Genomic DNA, 23,505 nt, shown 5'->3' on the forward strand with positions numbered 1-23,505 from the left:
TAATTTGTTCCCTGTAAGAGGCTGTTTCTGTCCTATTATCCCCAAGCATCCCTGGTATTGTGTCCATACACTACTTTCTCTGAGTAATTATGATGAGTGTCCATTTCACTCCCATCGAGCTTGCCCTCAACATTGAATATGATTAATATTAAAACAGGTTTGTTCAGAGGGACTTAACACCACATGCTTTAGGTGGAAACACGATGTGGTGAAAAAAAAAGAAAATAGAATTCTAGTTTAAATGGAGGAGCTGGGTGCTTCTCCAGTTTTCTCATCCCTCATACTTAAATTTTTGAAATAGTGTTTAGCTGGGAATTCCATGTTCACAGCAGGTTGTTTTGCAGGTGTTGCCTTCCAATTCAGGGCACTGGGGCTTCATGAGTGTGAGAAGCTCTGAGAAATGCCATCAAAGTTCTTGCTTTCTTTCATCCAGTGCCTCCATTGATACTGGCAATGAAATGGACACCTACAGAGAGGGGAGGTGGTGAGAGGGATGAGACAGGACTCTTCTTCTGACAAGAAGTGCTTATCTTTTCACCTCCTCTGTGCTTTTATGTTAGCACCTTCCTTCTGTGCAAAGGTCTTTAACATTCATTCATTCATAAGGAATTTGTAGTTGTTACAATACTCTCAAGACTCATAAATTTGTGTAACATTCCTAAAACTCAGTATAGAATACAAGTCAAACCCTGTTAAGATTCTTGACCATGCAGCCATGGTTTTTGATTTGATGCTGGCTTTGTAGTCATCCTGCACTGTAAATTCAGATCTTGGATGCATTAGCACTGAGGATGGCCGTTCCAGCTTGGTGTGGACTTGCACAACCTTTGCCTTATTTCCAGCTCTTGCCTAGCATCCCTCCTTACGAAAATCCTTCTTTTCTATGAAAAATCACCACTGTCATCTCTGTCTCGGTCCCAGTTATTTAAGGAATGTTACAAGTGTTACCTTTCAGAATCAGAACAGGACAGTAATATTAATTCAGTCATTTCAAACAGTATTATCACATACTTTTAGGAACTCATGTAAAATTCAGAGGCATCAGAATGTACAAAGTGTTCATTATTTTTGATATTTTTAAATATCTTGTTCTAGGTTGAAGACTTCAAATATATTTTTTGAACCTTATTCCATCTCTGATATGAAATACATACTTCTTTTAAGGCAAAAAGTTCTGTTAGAGTTATATGGAATGTATGAAAGCTGGTATAAAAATATTTGTATTAACATTTTGAGAACTGGCGATACTACAATGAATCTCAGTAGCTAAATATTGTTGGTCTAAACTGCAAAGTTTTAAGCTGGTAAAAAAATCATTCTTACAAGAGAAATGGCATATGTTTAGATCTTATTGGCTTATAATAAAATCCCTTGTATCCATGTAAAGCTTCTTGACACACCTGTGAAATGTTTTAAAGTATAAGCTCTGAGTGCTGAGTACTGTGGACAGCAAAACGGAGAACTTCTAAGATTTTGAGAGAGTACTCCCTTGGCATTAAATACCATACCTTACTTTTTCCCAGGTGTTCTTGTGCTCTTGTCTCCTGCAGCTACCTATAAACTCCAGTGCCTTAATGCCATCTCAGTTTTCTATTTTTGTTGTAAATCTCTTTGTTCAGTAGGAACCCGTAGTGTTCCTTCTTTCTGTTAAACATAATAATAAAGAATATGAACAGAAGGAATGAAAGCGGGAGAGCTGTGACTTGTACCATGTGAAAACTGCCCTTCTTTCTCAAGGAGATACAAAAGGCGGGGCAACATTTGAAGGCAAGGACTGGAACTTGGAAAAAAGTAGGAAGAATCACCAGAAGGAGGATCTCAGAGATACTCCTGTAAATTTAAAATAATGAAATGAAAAATTGTAGAAGAGAAACCAGAGAATGAGATAAATTTTCAGTAAGACCTGTGATACTGTCTCACTTCAGTGTAATCTCAGTCCATCAACTCCAGTATATGTTAGATTCCTCTAAATCTTTTCAGCATGCTAGGTTGATGAATATGCTACAGTTTTTGTAGTTGTATTTGTGTTGTTAGCTTCCTGCTGATTCCTGCTGCTCTGATACAGTCCATCCAGTAGCCCAGTAAACATGGAGGGGAGCAGGCTGGGAAGCATGGAGGTCATGAGAGACTGGGCTTGGAGGTAAGCTTCAGCTGGAGGAGGATTGCACCTGGAGTCACCCACAGAGCTGGTGTAATGAGATCTGCTGTGGAGCCATCTTCCAGGTAGTTCTTGCAGTTCAGGATTTCAGAAGGAAAACAATACAGTTGTGTGATAAGGGAGATCCTTAGGTATTGCAGTAAAATGAAAGAATAAACTTGGGCTCTTTCTTCTGGACCTGGACAAAACTTCTCTCAAATTGTCAGGTAAGGCATTGGAGTTTGTGTGAATTGCTGATGTCATCATATTGAAGTTTAAATTTCCATAATGGCTTAATTTGCTTGAAAATGTACTTACACTCAGAACAGTATCTTATACTTTTCTAGATGTTATATCTACATCTTCTGAGTACCACAGACAGTGCCTTTAATAGTGAACTCACTCAGCTGTCAAGGGGAGAACACAGATCCTACTCTAGAAGAACTATGCATATTTTTGCTGTGGGTAAAAAATTGGTCTGTGCTTTGCTGTGAGTAGGGGGAATCAAAATGGACTGAGTTATCAGTGAGTTTTGCAACCAAGAAACATACATCAGCAGCTGGATATGTGTCTGGATCTGGACTTGCAGTCTCCTGCAGATTCTTGGGCAATATGCATTATGTAGTGTACTTTGGAGGATCTTGTCTTGCACTTGGCAGCAGAGGCTTTAGCTTGATAATAAATCATTCTCAAAAGCCACTTTTCTCTAAAGAAAAGTTGTTATATTCAAGGATTGAGTTAGAAAGTCTGGGTAAAAAGTACTGTGTTCGTAAAACCTTCTAAAACTTAGTTTAAAGCATTGAAAGCCTGAACAACTCTTTTTCACATTGTTGACAAAATGTTGAGTCATCATTAATTTGGAGCTATGTAATAGCCTGGGAACCTCTGAATGTCACCAGTGAAACCAGGTTCTACTCATTTCATAAGGTTTTTGTCCTCATCTATTCTCTGCTGATGTCTTTGGCCTCCATGACTAAAGAATGACCTTTACTTAATGTCTACCTGTGAGTCTTGCTTGCAGTTTGTCAACAGGACCAACTGATGCTTAGTTCTCCAAATATCTGCCTAAATGCCATCTCTCTGCTTAAGCTCTCTGTGTTTTACTTTCAGGAAGTGTGAGACCTTTCTTCCAAAAACTTATTAAAATTATTTAAGAGTTCTGTGTGTTGTGTGTTTTGGTTTGCAGCTTTTGCTCATACTACTGAAAAAGTAGTTTTATGTCTCCACTTGCATTTTTTGCAATTTGCTTTAATACAGACTGAAAGTGAGCATAAGAGCAGAGTACATACAATTGTAAGTAAATCTATTTGGCAAATCCAGGAACAGTCATATGCTCAGTAATGATGCTCAGTAAAATGGTCTTTTTTTCCTTTTATTGTTCTCTGTTTCCTCCCCACCTCTTCTAAGTACAAACAAACAAATAACTTACAAACCCAGTTCTTATTTCCATTATGTAAACTGAAAGGAAGTGGCATGTATGAGACATATTGAGTAGCATTCTTTAGTATGAGACAGATTGAGTAGCAATTTGACTGTAATCCTCAAATTTTCTTAGTAGATACTATTATGAGGGTGGGAAGAAGTGTGAATCTGGGCTTGTTCGGCCAGGATTTCAGTTGGTTTTGGAGCTACTGGCTAGCCATATACATATACATATACACATACATACAGTGGACCCACATATTTTCTGAGAAGCAAGTCTGAGCTAGGGTCTTTGGAAGAGAATATTCCTGTGCTTGAGAAAGTAAAGAGGTAATGTATGAATGAACTAGAAGTTGGTTCATTTTAAGTACTGAACTGGAGACTGTCAGTTTTGGAGTGGAGTTGTAGTTTCACAGACAGCTGATCTCTTATGCCAATATATATATAAAAAAAAGATGTGCCAATTTTAAAGAGAAGGGGTTTTCCCTGGTCCCCTGCCTCAGCCTGCCATTCCCTTCCCTGTTCTCACAGCTGTGGGCTCCTGTGTGTGGGCTTGACCTTCCTTGGAGTTTCATCTGGAGCTCAGTAGACCCCTCTCTGTGTTAACAACACAGTGAAAAACAAATTTAGTAGAAGCCTCTGTAGGCTTTCTTCCTTTTCTGTGAACTGAATTGGCTCACAGAAGGATCTGAGATTGCTATAGACTTTATAAGGTAAGCATTGGGAGCCAGTGGAAAGGCAGAGAGAGAGAAGAGATGGGAATTATTCCCACTGAGGTGATCTGTTAAACCACTAGCCCCATCTTATGAAATAATTCTGTGGCCACCTATTCTCCTTAAAGAATCACGTGCATCACTGTGAGCAGTGTCTCTGAGGATGGTGTTCTTGCAAAACAGTTGGCAAAGTGGGGGTTACCCAACTGGGAAATCTCTGAATTGAAAAACTAAGAACCAAGTTTGAGACATAGGAAACCAGAGATTGTGCCTGTTTGCTGAAAGTCAGTATGGTATTCGTGTAGATGGAGGCTGGAATGCATTTGAAGAAAGGAGCTTCTGTGTAATTTTACTTGGGTGGCTGAGTTTCATACTTATTAGATGTCTTAATCCCTAAAGTATATTGCATGCACGTGTGTGTCTGTTTTTTTTTTTTTTTTTTTTTTTTTTTTTTTTTGTTTTGTTTTGTTTTGTTTTTTGTTTTTGTTTGGGGGGCAACTACTTTATTGGTTTGTTCCAGACCATACTTTTGCTGGCATGAACGTCAGTGTTTTTGACTCAGCATTTCCCCAGTTTCTTAGTGATGCACCATATAATCATGCAACACTTGCCTTGTTACATGCAGTGTAATTGCATGCTGTTCCTCTCTATAAAGTTGCATGCTTGTGTTGAGTTGATGATGTGTTTCCAGAAGTCTGTATATGATGCACATCACCATGGTGTCTAAGCAGCTATATTACTGAGGTTGCTAAATAGTCAAAGTATTTGCTAAGTGTTTTAAGCATTTCCTTATATGTTATTCATAGCTATGAAAAGAAAGCTTTTGATATATTAAGAAAGAATTTATTTTTATCTCATGTAAACAAGTCACACACATGCTTTTCTTTTGTTTTTAAATGCCAAGGTATTTTTCTAAAAATCAACAGCAGGAGCTTTGGTGGTTATTTTTTTGAAAGGGAATTAGGTTGATCAGTGTTTACTTCTGGCTCTTTACTTTTTGTAGTCTCTTTACATTTTTTACAAAATACCAAATTAAGTAGATTCTGCAACCATACAAGACAGCAATTTTGGTAGGACAAAATCAAATAGCTTCAAAGTCGGGTTTTCTTTTCACAGCTGTGATAGCATTGAATTGTTACTTGAGAGTGAAGTACTAGTGAATAATGTTGTGTTACAACAAAAGATAAAATAGTAAACAGTCCACAATTCAAGAAGATGTTGATTAAAATTGGTTTATTACTTTAAAATCAAATCCCCAAATTTTAGAACTTTGATACCAGGCTATGTTTATAAATAAGGGTTCACACAAGAGCAGAAGTTTAGGTCTGCTCATCATGCCAAGAATGGAGAATTTTGAAACTTGAAGAAGACCTCTGTTGTGATGCATTATAAAGTATATTGGGGTATGTGTAATGTTGCAATGAGCTAAAAATCTGCTTGAAAAACTGTTGTTTTATCTCTGTGATGAAATATCATTTATTAAACTTCCAATAGATATAAGAATTTTCAAGGGGAAAGCAGCATACCCTTACTGTGAAGCGTCTTTTATGTAGGTGCCACTCTGTTTTAAATTTAACTGACCCTAGGAGTATTGGTCTTTTAAAGAACATAAGAATAGGATTTATGGTTCTGAGTTAATAAAATATGCTGATGCCACTGTAAGCCCTATTTAGATAGACAGCAGTAATCTCTGTTGAGCAGTATGAAACCGTCTGTCTCTAAGTACTGGAAAGCTAATAGTTCACAGCAAGGTTGTACCACATCCAGAGATGAGAAAAATGTGTCTGAAGTCAGAAGAGTTTTAGCTGCATGATTTTATTTTCTTTTGTAATTATATTCTTTCTCCTGTGCTAATATTGTACATCACGTCAAGTAAACAAGATACCCAAAGAGCACTGAGGAAAATGTGCTTTTTAAAGTTCATACTCTACCTTGCTTTTTTTGGCTTTAGCACAAGAAACAAAATTCTTCTGAATCTACAAGGTGAATCTGAAGTGTGTGAAATTTGTGTTAAAGATGAGGTATGTTGTGTGTTCATAAAAAAAACATATTCTGTTCAATAAAGAGATACATTAAGAATGCTAGATTAATATGTTGCCCCATTGTATGTTTTGTACAGTATAAAAATACTGTTTCCAAGTGTTTTTATCTTTCATGAAAGGAGTTGATAGAATTACATTTGAAAAGATAACTTTGAATTTGTAATTTTTCTATTGTGTTTGAAATATTTGACATTTAAATACGTGGCTGTATTTACATATATTGCATTTTCATTACAGCTAATCCTCTTGAAAGTTGGTTGGCAGATGCCTTAAGCAGTTCTCTAAAATTGGGACAGATACAATATTCTGCAACCTTGGAATTTAATTGCAAATAAAGAACATTTTGTAATTGTTTTTTTCTCTACTTTTAAGATTCCACCTTTAAGTTTTAAAAGAGAATTGTTGTATGTAAATAGAGGAAATAGACTTTAGTGGAGAGATTATATCTGAAAATTTACTAGTTGTTGTCACCTTATTTTATTATAAAATATTAATAATCAATGTTTTATGTGTGGCAAAGATAAAGATGACCTCTCTGAGTGACTTAATATAATAAGTAAATTAAGTCTGTGGGAACAAACTATTCTGTGTACATCATAAGACACACATATTTTTATAAAAGGCAACAGTTTTTAATAATAAGATTGCTTTATTATTTGAAAGGAGAGCAGAATAAGAAATAATTTCTTTGACAAGTGTTACATTTGTTATAGTCCACAAGTACATGATGCCCATATGTGCTGGGATTTTGACTTTTGTTTTGGGGCTTTAAAAACAAAAATCTTCATAATTTTTTCTCTCTCATTCTATATAGTAGCGCTTCATTTATTCAAATGTTGAAAGATATAGCTAAATATAGCAAAATACTTGGTTCTGTGTCTAAACTTACTTAGCAAATATCCTTAACTTCACAGAATTCAATAATAGACACTTAAAAAATCTGAAATAAAGGGAAAACAAAAAAACACCCCCTATGTTCCTCTCCAATGGAGATGCCATTGTAAAATTTGATGTATGATCTGGACTACATGAATCTTTTTCTATCAATTAAAGTTGGAGTTTTTTCAAGCTCACATTTTGTTACGTTTAGAAAAGTATCCAGCAATTCCTCTTCTCTTCCAAATAACTTACGGTCCACACTCCCTGTTGTGATTCATCCTAGCAGTGGCTGAATTCATCCATTCAAACATCTGGTGCTTCACTAATGCTCCTGGGCTGGAAGAGCCCCTCTCCCTGGCTTCCCGTACAGAGGAAAGCTGCAGGCTCTGCTAGGAGTGCTGTATTACGTACAGATTATATCCAGTGGAGATATTTAAAGTTAGGTAGGACTGATCTGATTTAATATTGCATGAAAGCAAGTAAAAATTGTTCAAACCTAAATTATTTGACCAAGCATTTCCAATTTAGTGTTTGACTCTGCATTTGCTCCTTGTTAATCCCTTTGGTCATTGCTTTTGCATCTTCTTTTAATCAATATAGTTCTCCTGAGCTACTTGTTTTCCCTGACAAGAGTTTAGAAGGTCCTTCATACTCACATGATAGCTTTTTAATACTTGTATTCTTACAAACCTTTCACACCTTTTTTTCTGGTAAGTTGCTGCTTAGTGGCAGCAATTCACGATTATGAAGTGCCCAATGGCTGCATTGAGCCAGCTCAGTATTACTTCCAAAGCTCATCTGCCTTTTGAAAAGAACAAAATACAGTGGGAGATTATGCCTGTAAGTTTATTTGTCAGAATCTTCTGTACGTGTTTCTCATGTGTTGGCAGTTTGTTTTGGCTGTGTTGGGGTCCCAAGTCTCACTTTTGATGGTCTTTGTGGAGAGAGAGAATTCTCCTGAGTCACAGTGGTGTTTTAGAATTGTCCTTGATGAATGTGTGTTACTGCCAAAATCTGTCACAAAATATCTGGTCTCAAAATACGTAGTTTGTTAAATACCACCGAGATAAAGTACACTGGGTTACGAAGTGATAAATGAGCCCTCAGATTCCACAGCATCTGTGTTGGGGAGAGCTGTGCTGTGTTTCAGGGAGACAGCAGGAGTCCACCCTTGCCAACAAGGTCTGCAAGGCTTGTGTCCCCCTTTTACCAATCTCTGTCTGTCTTGGACATCACCCTGTCAGTGTAGCTGAGGGAGCTGAGCCTTCTATCCCAGCCCCTGCCCTTCCCCATGGTGGCTGGGTGAGAGGGCATCGCTGCCGTGCCTGGGCTGCGAGCAGAGGGCAGCAGATAACGAGCAGGCAATTAAACTGCTTAGGAAAAGGAGACACAGAGTAAATGCTGTATGCTGCTCATCTTCTATTTTCATAAACTCATACATAGGATCCAGTGAATCGGGGAGTAGGATGAAGGTTATCACAATTTTGATGCAAACACTTATATGGCTAATCTTTTTCTAAATGCTTTTGTTTTTAATCTCAACCCTCTTTATGTAGCTGAGCTGCACTTTTTTTCTAACTTGACTTTGTTTTATGGGGAAATATTTCATATCAGATTGCTTAAGCTCTGGGCTGTCATGTAAATACCTTCTGTCAAGTATATAATGCATATTTTAAAATTTGTCTAAATGTTTATGCTCTTGAGGGGATCATGTATCTCTCAACAGACAGTTACAACCTAGCAAGTAAATAAATTGAACTTCTTTTTTTTTCATATCTTCATTGTTTTTGCAAGAATTGTAACTGTTCGAAAGATATTTGAATCTTACAAAATTCTGGAAGATAATTTTATTATTTACTTGAGAAAAAACTGTCTCCTGTCTTTTAGCAGTGCCTGCAAATATATGTATGTGCATAAATATGTGTTTTAAAAAATGCTTGTATTTCTTCTGAAAACTAAAGGCCAAAATAAGAACTAAATGAGTTTTATGTGTGCCACCACATTTTAAGTTATCTTTAGAAATGCTATGAAGCACATTTTTTGTTATTTTAGATTTGCTTCCAGTATGTGCTTCATGGATTTTTTTTTTTTCTTATTTTAGTAATTTTCCTGCCTATATTACATTGCTAAGATGTCTGGTGTTCTGAGTCTTTAAAATGAAATAATTAAAAGTTCAGTGAAATTCAGTGGAGCAAAATTTGATGATTTTTCACTAATTTCCAGATAATGGCCTGTATTTTTCCTTGTTTGTATGAAAAGGAAAATTATTTACACTGAAGTTTAGAATGTAGTTTGTAATCAGTAAGAGTTACAATAACTGTGATTGATATCAAACACATGACTGCTATAATGTTAAATACATCAGAAACTGTTCACTGATAAAAAAAAGATATTGCAGTTTTAACTGGAGGAAGTACATTTTGGATGCTAGTCTATATAAGTCATAATTCATTGTATTTGCCTTTTTTTTTTTTTTTTTTTACAATAATAAAATATATCCAGAGAAAGTAAGTCTGTGATTTTAACATCTTTTGACAAGCACATTAGACTGTAGAAAGAGCATCCAAGTTGGGGCTCGGGGCATATGGTGCTACCTTCTGCTAGCATAGCTCCAGAACAAGTCACTGTGTTCACCAAGGGGTCATATTCAGACTCTCAAGTTCCCTCTTCTGGTCTGGGGGAAAAAAACCTGTGTTTCTCTTTCACATGGAAAAATCAGAACACAAACTGCAAACCTCACAACCCTGGGATACCTTCATTCATTGTGCAGAGAACACACCAATGCTGTGATGTGTTTTGCTATCAATCAGGTTTTTCGTCAGGGTATTCAAGAAAGGCCCTATATTAGCCTATGTAGATATTTATAGCTACTTTTTAATTCTGAAAAGACATATAATACTACTTTGAAAGAATATATGTTTATATCATGATGTGAAATCGTAGAAGCATTTCAAATGTATGTACATTCAAAATATTATTTGAGGAGGTGTTTTGTGAATAGGTAGCAACTGTTACACACTTACTTTTCACATCTTCCTAGATTGTCTTATTTTATTTAGATTCAAAGACTGGTATTTATAATAGATAATCCAAATGTTGTGTGTCTTGGGAATTCAGCATATGGATGAGGATATGGAAGGCATTAGTTATATGAGATTTGTTGACCAGCTTTTAATTCAGATTGTCATTTTTAACACACGGCGGTGCAGATGGTGAAGTTTTGCCTGTCTGTCAGAGCCCAAATACCTTAGGGACAGCTGTTGCTGATAAATCATTTTACGTGCTTTAGGTCAAGAGTCGTCAAACCTGTTACAGCACCTGCTTCTACATATGCAAATCTGTTGTTTTGTCATTTCATTAAACAAGGAAAAGTAATGGTCTCTCTTGGCCGTAAGTAAGCCTGGAACATATCCCGAACAAAATGAAATACAGTAAGAAACCAACTGTGGTTTCTGCAGTAGAGCCATGGGATGCTGCTCTCATTCGGGGGCTTTGTTTCTGGAAGACTGCCTGCAATTTGGAAGGAGGGGTAGAAAGACAAGTGCGTGTTTGGAGGCAAGAAGTAAAGGGAAGGTGTTTGCTGTCATTGACTGTAGGGTAGTTGTGAAATTTGACATGCCCAGAAACCAGCGAGTGCCATGTGGGGCTCCCCTCCGCTGCATACCTCTGTTTTCATCATCTGGTGAGCCTGCAGCATGATTTCCAGGCACTGGAGCATACAACATGTCTACTTTGGTTTGGAGCTGATTGATCCACAGTGCAGAACACGCTTGTGGGATCTTCCCTTGCTATAGAAGAACATAAATGATTGAAATGTTTTCTTAAGAAAGAAAAGTACCCTTTGTTTATGTACTTCAATGCCCAGCAAAAAAAAAAAAAATTCCTGTCAAATGGCAGCACACTGCAAGAACTGGGGGTTTACTGAACAAGCCTGAGCTTTGGATGTTTATATTTGTTTAATCTATCAGGTATGTAAAGAGAGTTTAAATCACGAGGAGGAAACTTCTTTGTTTATTGCACTTCACAAGTAGAGCTGTGGCATGTAGTAGAAATGACACTTAAGAATTGTTTTTTTTAAGCAAACTGACAGAAGATTTTATCCTGCACTGCCATAGATTGCTGTGGGGGAGAAAGGGAAATAGTAAAATTGATGAAGAAATGTTGCATGCTGTCATTTTAGATTATGTTATTTTGCCATGACTTTGCTGCTAATTTTTTTAAAGATACTGTAAAATTCCACTGTTGCAGAAAGTACCACAGTAGCGCTGTTGTCTGTTAATTATTTCATTCCATGGCTAGTTTGTCAACAGTATTTTAATTAAGCCACCAGCAAAAATGCTGTTTGAACATTTTGTGGAGAAAAAAGAATACTCCCTGACCTTTCAACCTTGTCAGCTGAGTTTTCTCTTTCTGACACTAGGCATTATTTTTGCAAAGGTTGGAATTTTAACTCTTCAGTGAACCAGATATCATTTTTATTGGGATATTAATTCTGGTAGGTGCTAATCTCATCAAGATTTGCAGACATTTTCCTTCATAGGCCATTCTGATTTGTAGCTTTTTCTTTTCACAGCAGTATTAAATACCAAACCTCTCTGATATGGAAGTTCATTAGAGATATGTCTTTGATGGCAGCCCTTTCAGGGCTTCAGTTTCAAATACCTTGATGTAAAGCTTAAGAAGCCATTGTGTTGTAAGCCCTCCTTGATGTGTCTTATTTAGATCTGCATAGTAAATCAAGGAAAGTAAATAACAAGGCAGCAGATGGAAGCATGGAGATAAGGCCAGTGAACAATTGTATTTGTATTTTGTTATGATGTTGACAGGAGCTAAAATTCACTAATCTAGTTCAACTGCTCTGCATTTCAAAGAAATCTCATTTAGCAGCAACTTGAAGGTTTGGAGGATAAAGTTCTTTTATTGCAGCTTTTATTGCATTCTTTGCTAATTTATCTGGTCAAGATTTAGCCTTGCTTACTTAAAGCAGCAAGCATGTTACAAGGAGTCTTAAATACTACGAAAGCATTAATGTCTAGACTATGAACTGAAGGTAATTACATATCCAGTAGTGAATAGGCTACATTTAGGAAATACTATTGTCCAAATGGAGTTGGAATAGAAATACAGATAAGATATTTTCCCCCATTTTCTCTAAGTTTTTTTTTAATTATTAGTTTTTAATTATTAGTTTTTAGTTGAGTGGAAAATTAATATATAAGCAAATGTAAAATTATTAAATATGAACTCCAGAATTTCTTGAACTGAAAGTTCCATCATACCATATTTTGCTGCTCTTTTTACAAACTGATAGCTCATATTTAATTATTGCCTCCCCGCACCTATGAAACAAAACTATTAAAAAGTGGAAAATAATTTAATGGAATGATGGACCACAATTATTTTATGTGTGCTCTAAATGATGTAGATGATGTATATGTAAGTTAGATACTTCATAATAGATACAGTGCAGCCATGTAATTTGAAAAAAAATATGATAAATGCATTGTAAGAATCAAATATAAGAATCAAAGGGATATAAAGTAGAATTTAGGGTTTCCTTTTGGAAATTTAAAAAGTTGTTCAATCTAAAGGCCAAAAAATAGACTTTGATTTTGTTATCAGTTCATTATATAAATACAAACTGTTTAGGGTATTGAACATAAATGTGTCCATACCTATGTATGTATGGATAATGTAATGATGTCATGTAATGATAATAAACCAAAGCATGCCTTGCCAGTGTACATCCACGCTAATAATGTGCTCCAGCTCTCTAAGACATGTAAATTAAACCCAGCAGCTGCTAAGTGTTAATGCTCTAGTCCTTGCTGCCCTTCTGCAGCAGGGTGTAGGCTCTGTCTTGTCACAGAGCCTACAACTGTGCCCCGAGGACTGCACTTCCATCTCATTTGCAGTGTGAGTCTTTTCCTTTTAGTGTATCTTTGTAGGTTTGAGAGGAGTGGAGAGAGACACAGCTGGGGATGAGGGTGCTTGCTAGGCTGCAGTGATATGTGGTGGCTTTTCACTGTGGACTCCATAGGCTAATCATGGATCGTGGGGTAGTAAATGCTTCTTTAGTCATAGGACTGTAGTAAGCATATTTTGATTCCTTCTCATTGCTATACCTCTAAAAATATCCGTGCAGTGTTTTGTGGGTCTGGTGGACTCCATGAGTTTGAAAGCAGCTTTTATTTTATTAATTTTAATCTAGATTAGTTTCTCAGTATGGCTGATCATATAACTCCACGTATGCTTTTCTTGGCACAGCTCAGTGGTCAGTGCTGGGAAGGGTGAGGTGGTACTGGTCCTGCCTCTGCCACTGGAAGCAATGTTCATCAGTCTGCACTCCGAGACACACAGGCTGAGCTTCCACAGCTGAGCAAGCCAGACCACATCACAATTGTGTGATCTGACTTTATCCGTGTTACGTCTCCTTGCTCCTCTCTTGTCCCAGCAAGGATGGCTGTGTTTTGGTCAAAAGTTGTTCACTTGTTTTGCAGGACTGTTTTAAAGTCAGCACAAGGGAGGAGTGAGAGTCTGCACGTGGAGATGAAGAAGGTTAGGCAAGTTAGGACTGCTTTAGCTCCAGATTAGAGCGGTTTAGGTCACTGTGCTGCTGCATTCGGTGGAAATTTTACCTTTACCTCCAAACCATTGTACACTCTATATGTGTGAAGTAGACAGTACAAATAGCAGTTACTCAAAAAAGTGATTTGCACTGCTTTGTGAAAGAAATATATCCCAGTCAATAAAATGATGACAATAAATCTAACTCTCCTAGAAAACTCCAGTGTAAATAAACATTTATTTACATCCCAATCTGCCAAAGTTCAGAATTAAAATTTTCTATATAAAGATATCCCAAGGATGTCATCATATATACAGTACCCAGAAGCAAATAGGTCCATGAGATCAAGTATAGACAGACATGTTCACAGTTTTAGTTAAACTCCACCTTTTTCTGTATAACAATGTAAATCTTCCCCTCAAATAAACATAAGCTCCTGTTGTCTGGCCTGCCATGGTCTCCAGAGTTTCATCACCCATAATCTGTTTTTAAAACCTCATGCCCTTGTACTTTTGGCTTCAGCATCGTTTGCTCTGGCTCCATCCTGCCTAAGCCCATCCCGTGCTCCGGCGTTGCCTGAGGTGACAGAGGAATCCCGGCTGTCACTGAATGCTCCTCGCCTCTTGTCCTCCTGTCCCTGCTGGCTCCATGCACGTGTTGTGTTCCTCACAGAGCTGCACAGGGGACAGTGTTTTCAGCAAAAGGGATAATGGGAGAGAAAATAAAGAGAAAAAGGAGAAATAGAGGGGAAAAAAAACCCGAATGGAATTTTGTGGAATTTCTCACATCTTTCTCTTTGCATAAATCTTTTACACCACTGTCAGTAATACAGGAGTCCTGGAGCATCATAACAGTACTGGACATTAATGAATAATCTTCTCTCAAGTGATAGGGACCCAAACTAGTTGGCAACGAGGTGGGTTAAAAACCAAACTTTTATTCCCACTACCATCACACTGGTGTTGGTGTTGATTGCATAACCCTGATGGGCTGAACTGTGTGTGGTACTCCTTGTCTGGAATCACACTGAACTGCTCAGCATTCATTTCTTCAGCTCTTGCTGCATGTCCCTGTGCTGAATGACAGCCTAATGTTAGAAAGAGAAGGGCAGATAGAGCTGGAAGAAATATGAGGGAAAGGAGGTGGCACTTTTCCCACTGGTGATGACTGGAGTAAAATATTCCCAGATGTATTTGCCACAAGAAGCACTATACAAATTTACCACTATCTATTGAACCTTCCTAAGCTTGGATTTTAGTTTAACAACAGTGTACCAAGTATTACATGCATTTGTCCCAAATCCAGCATTATATCTTGGTTGGAGGATTGGCTGGTAGAGCTAGTCAGCCTGTGTCTTCTCTCATCCATCTCATATGTATAATTTCCTTTGGGATGGTGGACAGGTAGCCATGCAAGGAATAGTTCAGACAAAATTCTTTCTTTTCATGCCATTTCTATCCTCTTGCAATTCAGTTTAAGGTTGTATTTCTGATCAATATATTTTAAATAAGTATTGACTAAGTCTGCAAGAGAAATGAGGAATATTTCTCTAAATCTTAATGATATTCCAAATCCAAAAGAATTGAAGAATTTGGTATACAACTGGTGAAAGGAATAGATTTTAAAATATTACATATTTTAGCATGACTTTTCAGGTCCTGCAGGAGAGCTGTATAAAAACATAAGGAAGATTTTTGATTATCTTCATGGCACTGATGCATAGTAGAAAGATCCTTTTACTTGTAGATAGATAATTCGTCCTACCTTTCCTTTTTTTTTTATTATGTAGGAGAAAGGAAGTACTGCCACCTTGATGGTTTCTGAAGCTTTTTTTTTTTTTTTTTTAATCATAGCACAATGAGGTTTCTTAAATTGCAGACAAACCAAACAGCTTAATTTGGTTTAATAGCAAAATTTAGAGAAGTTTGCAGTATAACACCTTTATTGCTTTAATTATTTACATCATGGTTGATCTCTTGTGTACTCATTGTCTTATTTCCAGATGAGGACAATGATACCACAGATCAGCTGGAAGGGACTTCAGTACAGATATATTTATGTCTTTTCTCACTGTTTTAATACATTTTTCTAAATGATATTTCTGGCCTTTATTAGCAAATAAGTTATTGTTTTTGTGAATTTATTTTTTTTGAAATAAGATTTCTGGGTAAAGGCTTTTAGATAAACATGGTTCTAAAGACACAGGATTGTAATACTACATTAGGCAGTCAATACAATTAGAAATGAAAGTTAGTATTGTTCAATCTTAAACCAAACCAAAATCAAAACTCCAATCATCCAATCCTTGATTTTGTATACTATGATATCAGGCCACATTCTACTCTAGTTTTTTCTTAGATACACCAAATAGGCTATAGGTACTGAGAGTAAAATCAATAGGATCCTTATCTAGAAAAATGGAATTTTGTATCATATTAATCCCCCCAAAATTAAGAAACTTCCTTATATAGTCCTCAAATACTTTTTTCTGTAATGCATTTTTCTTTAGCAAACTCTAAAAATACACAACAGTCAAGAGATAAAGCATTTTATCAGTGCTTATTTGGGATGGCTTTGTAATGCAGCTGTGTATTTATGAGTTGCCAAAAAAGTCCTGTAACTGTTTCACTAATAAGATCATGTTATGATGTATAGCTTTTAGTTTATGTCTTAGGTAATTTATGGGAATAGTGTGAGCTTGCACACAAGTGTAGCTTTTAATATCCCAAATTAATATGTATGTACTCTGAAATATATTTGTGTCTTTAAAATTGCAGATTACTTGTATCACTGTGCTGTTTCAGAAATAAAAAAACCATAATCTTAGAAATTCCTAATGTAAAAACTTTTTCATGTATCTTTGGTATAAGTGGATTTCCACCAGATATAATTGAATTAAGGAATATATGGAATAAATTTTTAAGGCAGGCATGAATACTTATTTAACCTTCAAGTGAAATTATATAACAAATGGTTAAAAAACCCCCCCATTCTTAATTTACATGTTTTTTGGGGTTTGCTGTTGATTTCTAATGATTGCAAGTGATATAATTGCATATCAACATTTCCCCCCTTATGTGCACTTGTTTGAGAGAATCAATATGATTTTCATGGGAGGATTTTGTATCTTTGTTGATGGTAACTTGAAGCCACATGTGGAAGGAGTAAAAATCAATGCTTTTATTTGACAACCAGTAGGTTCTCATGTGGTTTTTTCTCGATGTTCAAGTAGTGGTGATGATAATTCTGAATTGTTATTGCCATTATCAAATTACTTTCAATAGGTTTTTCCTGCAATAGTATTTTACCTTCTGTAGTATACCTGGAGCCCACATCTCTAAATTTTACCATTTTTCAGGAAGCTTGTCTTTACTCATATATCAAAGCTAAAATATTTGGTTCTTGTTCAGTACAGCTTGCTCTTATAAAGTGATGTGAAGGATATCAAAAAGACTTTGAATACCTTTTGAGCTGTCTGGTTATATTCCTACCCATAACGTTCTAAACAGAAAAGCTGGACAAATAATAGAAGGGAGAGGTAGTCTAAAATGTTGTTATAGGCCAGTGGTATATGACTCTTTGATCATTAGCATGCTGTATCGTGAATTTCCTTTCATCTTCAGCGAAGCCATTTAAGATGCAGAAGCAAATAGAATAGCAAACATTGTAGCAGGTTCTTCTTTTTCAGAGAGGGGCATAGATTGAACAGTAAACATACTTTCATCCAATATTTCAGACTGACCAAAAAAAGTGTCAGTTATACAAATTCCTCACTGTAGAATCTAAAAAGAGTGTTGATGAATAGGTATGTATGTAGATATACTGGAAAATGTCTGGTTTTTGGGTGATATTTGGGGATATTTGCATTTTGTAGAAGGGATTTTGGTTGCATATTGATGTCTGAACAAAGTTATTTCTGTCCTGCTATGTTTTTTTGTGCTAGTACAGGCTGCTGCTTCATATAATGTGCCACTGCACCGCTCTACATATAGGGATACTTAGTTCATATACACAAAGATCTGTATCTAATAAGACAGCAGAAAGTATTGGTTATATTCCTTTGGTACACCTGGTAGGTATGGATAGAATTAATTAACATTGTTTTTGCTCAAAAGTGTGACATGCTGGTCCATGACAGCGGAAAGTGTTTGTTCCTGATGACAGTCATTCACTTTCTACTGGTTCAGAAGGCTTCCCTGAAGGAATTTTAATTGATCTGCACTTACCCAAAATAAATCAGAAACACTGCTGTATCCTAGAGATTAAAGCAAAAGAGAAGATATTGGAATACAGAATATATGATTTTTAAGGTTTACTTTGAGATGAAACTTGGGAAATGGAGATACTGACCTGCATTTATATAAGTGTTGAACTGAGTGGGAACACATGGATGAAGTTAGACTCAAACCCATGAAATCAGCAAACAACTTGAGAAGCAGAACCTTGCTTTGTAGCCCTCTGCCCTGGCTGCTTTGGGACTGTGGGCTGGGGAGAGAAAGGCTACTGCTGCTTTACAGTAAAACTTTGCTACCTCATATGATTTATTTTTTTTCCCAGTGGTGATGGTGTTTTGGAAAAATCAATCAAATTTATTAAGCATATAGTAAAGAACAGATAACCATGGGATTTCACTTTGGTGTTTAAAAGGATCTAGCCTGTGCTTCAAATGCAACTAAGACTAGACTAGACTCCCTGTGTACCTAATGCAGTAATTCTCATTACTGTGAGTGGTGAATAGATCAGTGTAAAATGGCTGTAAAATCTGTTGAATTAGCACTAACATAAGCGAATATACAAGGAGATAGGACTCGTCATCCTGGTTCAGACCAATGGTTCACTTAGGCTGTCATCTATCTCCAATGGTGGCTGTCTTCCAAGGATACCTCCATCTTCCTCTTGGCTTACAAAACCTCCTTGCATAAATAGCATCCTTGGGAAGAAGTTCACAGTTCTGTCACACAATTTATGGAGATGAAACTCTTTTTTTTTTTTTTTTTTTTTTTTTTTTTTTTTTTTTTTTTTTAACTTGGCTTTTATTAGGTAATTCTTGATTTCAAAGGATAGGGAACATACTATGTCTGGGCTGTCCTTCAATCTTCTTCAGACTTTTGTTGTTTTCTATCATACCCTTCCTTAAGTCAGCTTTTTTCCAGCCTGGATATTGGTGGCATACTGACTTCTTCTCCGTATATGGAAACTGTTTTAAGCCTTTGAGCATGTATGTTTTCTTCTCTGAACCTTTGCTAATTAGTTCTGTTGTTTTGTGTTCTGTGCTGGACAAGAGAGGGGAGCACGCTTTTCAAGATAGGGATTAATACAGTGGCAAATAACATGTTACACTTTGTCCTTTGTTCCTTTCTAAATAATTTTTAACATTTAATTTATAGATTTGACTCTGATGGAGAGGTGAGTTTTAAGTTTTCATGAAGAAATTTCAATGAGATCTATCTATCATAAACCCCAGGTCTCACTTTCTGGGCAGTAAGACATAGTGCAATAGAAAGCTGTTTTTTTTAACAGAAGATTCAGATTAGAATGTTTATCAATACTGGCTAGGCAGGATGGTTTATAGTGAACCTATGCTCAGCAAATTGTGATTTCCAGTTTGATGCCAGCCAAAAGTGTTCAGAGTGTATTTGTAGTACAAAAAATAATCAGTAATCATCTTTTAACTTGTACACTTGTGTTTTCAAAGAAATACAGTCTTGTTATGAATCTCAGAAGTGAATCAGGTGTCTGCTCTAGGCGTAGTGACTACTTCACATGTCTCATACAAAGAAAGATGCGAAATGTGTGGGATTTTTTCCTAGGTGTGTGGTACATATGCATAAGGATGACACCAAAGTGTGTTTTAAGAGGTGGTTGTAATACCTTGCAATAAAACACAATATAGATGCTTGCACTTACTGTGTTCCTTTCCTTTTTTACCCTTAGATAACTTCAAGTGAAAGTTAAGGACCTTTTGTCCTTATCTGCCATAGACGTGACAGACACTGTTGGAGGGAGGACCAGTTTGAGCAAAAAGGAAAAGACCTTCCCAAAGCACAGCAAAGTGACAAAGTGACTCTGAAGAAATGTAAGTGATTTATAACTGAACTGTGGCTATGTTTCTGCTGTGGACTTATATGCCCTGTGGGAGGAATACAGTACCCCATCACTGAAACGTATTGCTTAGAGATGTAAAATACAGTTTAGGAAAAAAATTGTGCACCATGCAGAAAATACATACCCTTTTGATGTTAGTGTGATGATAAGCTATGCTACAACTATTTTTTCCCAAATGGCAGTTCTTAAAGGGAATGAAGTGCTGTAAGAGTCAAACCCATGTTTTTCTACCATTTTCTACTCATCTAGATATTGGTTAATTTAGATACAGAGAAACAAAGCAGCTGTATCTCAGTCATTCTAGATTCTGCTTACCCTCGGGAGAGGAGCAGACATCTCCAGAGGCCAATCAATCTCATTCAGAAAGCAATGCCTAAGGAATGCAGTATTACTCACTGAGTAGCTTGTGTTGACTGCTTAGCTTTAGTCTAAGTGTTCAGTGGACACTTCAATGTGGCGTGGCTGTGTAAGATGCAGTGCCAGCTTCTTTTCTCCTCCCTGTATTGTCATTCTCCCTCTCTCAGCACATGTAGCTGTTTGTAAATTTTGAGAATGGATCAGACTGAAAATAGCCAATTATTTGTTTGGATTTGTTTTCAGTTGGGTTTATCCCAGCCTTCTCCCATATGGCTGTCCAAGGGCTGTCACTGGTACAGAGGGTGATGCGAGTGGGAATTAGCAGCCAAAAGTGTGCAGGAACACATGATGGCAGCTGTGCTAGTTTCTGCTGCTTAAATTCCTTGGTGAGCAATAGTCTCAGACCTTACAGATATTTTTAGTGCTTTGCCATTTATAAGAGTTAAAAAATATGTGGGGCATCCTTACTTATCTAATGGGGAACTACTGTTTTGTTGTGCACTTCATACTGTGTTAGTGCTGTCTTTTGTGTCCCTTGTAAATTAAAATTCAGGTCTCCAAAACCAGTAAATGGTCATAAGTGGCTAGCAAGTAAGCAGGTGTCATGTGGTGAATTATAGCGCAGGCAAGATACTGTATAATTCAGATATACATACATAATTTCTAAATTCTGAAGATGCTAGCCTGATTTTGTATAGCAGCAAACATGATGTGTGGGTTGGGTGATGTGGAATGGTTAGTGGTTGGACTAATTTAGGCACAAGATCTTTGTCTCCTGAACAGTGAAATACTAAGTAACATTTCATTCTCACAGTAAATAGCGGATGGGAGGGTGTTAGAAAGACAGAGCTAGACTTGTTTCATTGACACCTGGTGACAGGATGACAGGCAGTGGGTACGTGCTGCATAGAGATTATTAAATTTTGTTTCCATTGAAACATAGTATAAAAAACTTCCTTATCTTGAGAATGGTCAAACACTGGAGAGGCTTACCCAAAGAGGCTGTAGAATCCTCATCCATGGAAGTACTCAAAACCCAAATGGACAAGCAGCCTGCTGCATCTGACCCTGCTTGATTGGGGATTGAGATTCAATGAGCTTCTGAAGTCCCTTCTAATCTCAGATATTCTATGTTTTTGGGGATATTTATACGTAAGCAAAATCAGAAATATTCTGCTATTTTATTTTATGAGAATAATTTTTTTAAAAAAATTTCTATTTCAAAGTATTTAGTTATTCGATTTAGTATTTTCCTTAAGTTTTGGCAAAAATGAGACATGGCAGAATTTGCAAGCTTTCTAAAATGTGTTAAATTATATTTAAAGACTTGTGATTGTAACTATGAAAATCACTTTGAAGTCTGTGAAATTATCTTTTAGCTTGGAATTAGCACCAGGTTTCACGTGATGTGAACAGTCACATGATGGGGATTTTATATGTTTAAAAATAGCATCTTTTTCACTTGATCCATGGCAAGAAAGATACATTTTTAGTATCATTTTGTGCTTGGGAAAAAAAAAAAGACATAACTAGGAACAAACTCCTGCAGGTGTGCTCCATTAATCCACAATAGAAATAGCTGTCTTCCTGAAGTTGTTTTAAAGATCAGTGAGACCTATAAATTGACCCAAGAATTTCATTATAAGCTCTGTTTCAGTTATTTGCAAATGGCCATTCTGGGACAGTCCATAGTTAAAGAGCATGCCAATGTAAACATGTAAAAACCGGGCAAATGTACAGTGAGACTTCACAATGTAGCCTTCTATCCTCTATGAATGTGTGATTGAGGGGCTTCCTTGTGTCTTGAGATGCTTAGGAGCCAGAGACTCTCTCTTCAAATGCCAGATTTTTGAATTTTAACTTTGATTATTTTGTCAGATATTTTCTGCCCACAGTTTCTGCCCTGAGTGTCTTTGCAAAAGTTTCTGTAAGATGGGTGTATCATTCCTGAAAATGGAAAAAAAGGTCTAAAACAAGGTCTGTGACCTCTTTGCTTTTGAGCAAAGACTTGGAATTTGAAGGGGAAGCTTTAATGAGTTATAAGATGGCTCTTATGCCATGCCTCTGAATGTCTGTCCTTATTGCACTGAATTATAAGCTTTTGAAAATTGCTGCTTACTCATACACAGAAGAGGCATATTACTTTGTCAGCATATTCTGAAAATATTCCCTGTATATTCATAATCTTCTAGAAATGACTGAGTCTGTCCCAGCTTGGAGATCAAACGCTGTATGACATTTCAAATGTATAGATCCCCTGCTATTTTTACAAAAGGGTCTTGTTTTTTTAATTTTTCTGGGACAGTGTATTTTGATTCTTACACTTGTTAGTAATTCTGTTTTTCTGCGTTTTATGCTTACTTTTCCCAATTTGAGAAGGGTGTCAAGAATGGGATTAATTTCCCATGATGTTAGGCATCTAAAAATATAGGTGGTATAAATCTGAGCTGGTCACCATAGGCTTCTTTAGTCAGTCCAGAGAGATGGAGACTTCCAGGGGAGGATTCTCACAGCTTCTTTTTATTTCTGTCTTTAGATGAGACAATTCTTTCTTTAGAGATGCCTGTTTCTTGTCACTCACAATAAAAGCAATCTAAGGTGACTGGCACAAATTTAGAGTTTTAACTTTTCTATTAAACATTAAGACAGATAAATTCCATCCTATGTGACATAATTTGAGACTTAAAAGGGAAAAATGTTATTACTGAAATTCACAAAACATCCTGCTTTCACACCAGTAAACAAAATTATTTTAAAAATTATTTCTTTATGGTTATGGTGATATGTACAGGCTTATTAAAAGGAAATTTTCCGTATCTCTTAGATGTCATATGTAACCATTAAAACAATGCACTTCAAATGCCATTTTAATATTAACTATGAAGTATCAATAGATTTTGGGTGTTTTCTTATATTTGGGTTCTAGGTTAAGAAATGCCAATGTTTTAACTCTATGTCATTACTTAATTTCTAGTAAGGTAGTAAAAGGGATGTATCATGAGATTCTGGGATTGTTGCCTTTAGCTTGCAACAGAAGATTGAAAAAATCTGGTGGAAATATAACACACAAAAATGCACTTCTAGTTAATTTAAGAGCAAGAATTTAGGTGGCTTTCCAATTTGAAACAATTTGCTCTACTATCAACTGGTATTTATAATGTGTTCTATTAATGAGTTGTGATAAAATGCTGTTTTCCATTTATATAGAAGTATTTTAGATTTCCTTAGTAATTTAAGCTGTTGTCTATACTTGAATAATAGCAACTACATTGGCTAGCACAG

General features: G+C 36.4%; 1 protein-coding gene across 3 annotated transcripts in view; it reads left to right on the top strand.

Annotated features, from left to right (window-relative positions):
* The window catches only part of FOXP2 (forkhead box P2), a 406,072-nt gene that overhangs the window by 42,258 nt on the left and 340,309 nt on the right, over positions 1–23,505 (top strand). For all 3 annotated transcript variants that reach the window (XM_083860379.1, XM_083860380.1, XM_083860381.1), the window contains exon 2: positions 19,696–19,837. The gene's annotated coding sequence lies outside the window, so the exon portion shown is untranslated. The remainder of the gene's footprint in view (positions 1–19,695; positions 19,838–23,505) is intronic.

The sequence above is a fragment of the Zosterops lateralis genome (genome assembly GCF_965231275.1).
Source record: "Zosterops lateralis genome assembly, chromosome: 4".
Taxonomy (NCBI): Eukaryota; Metazoa; Chordata; class Aves; order Passeriformes; family Zosteropidae; genus Zosterops; species Zosterops lateralis.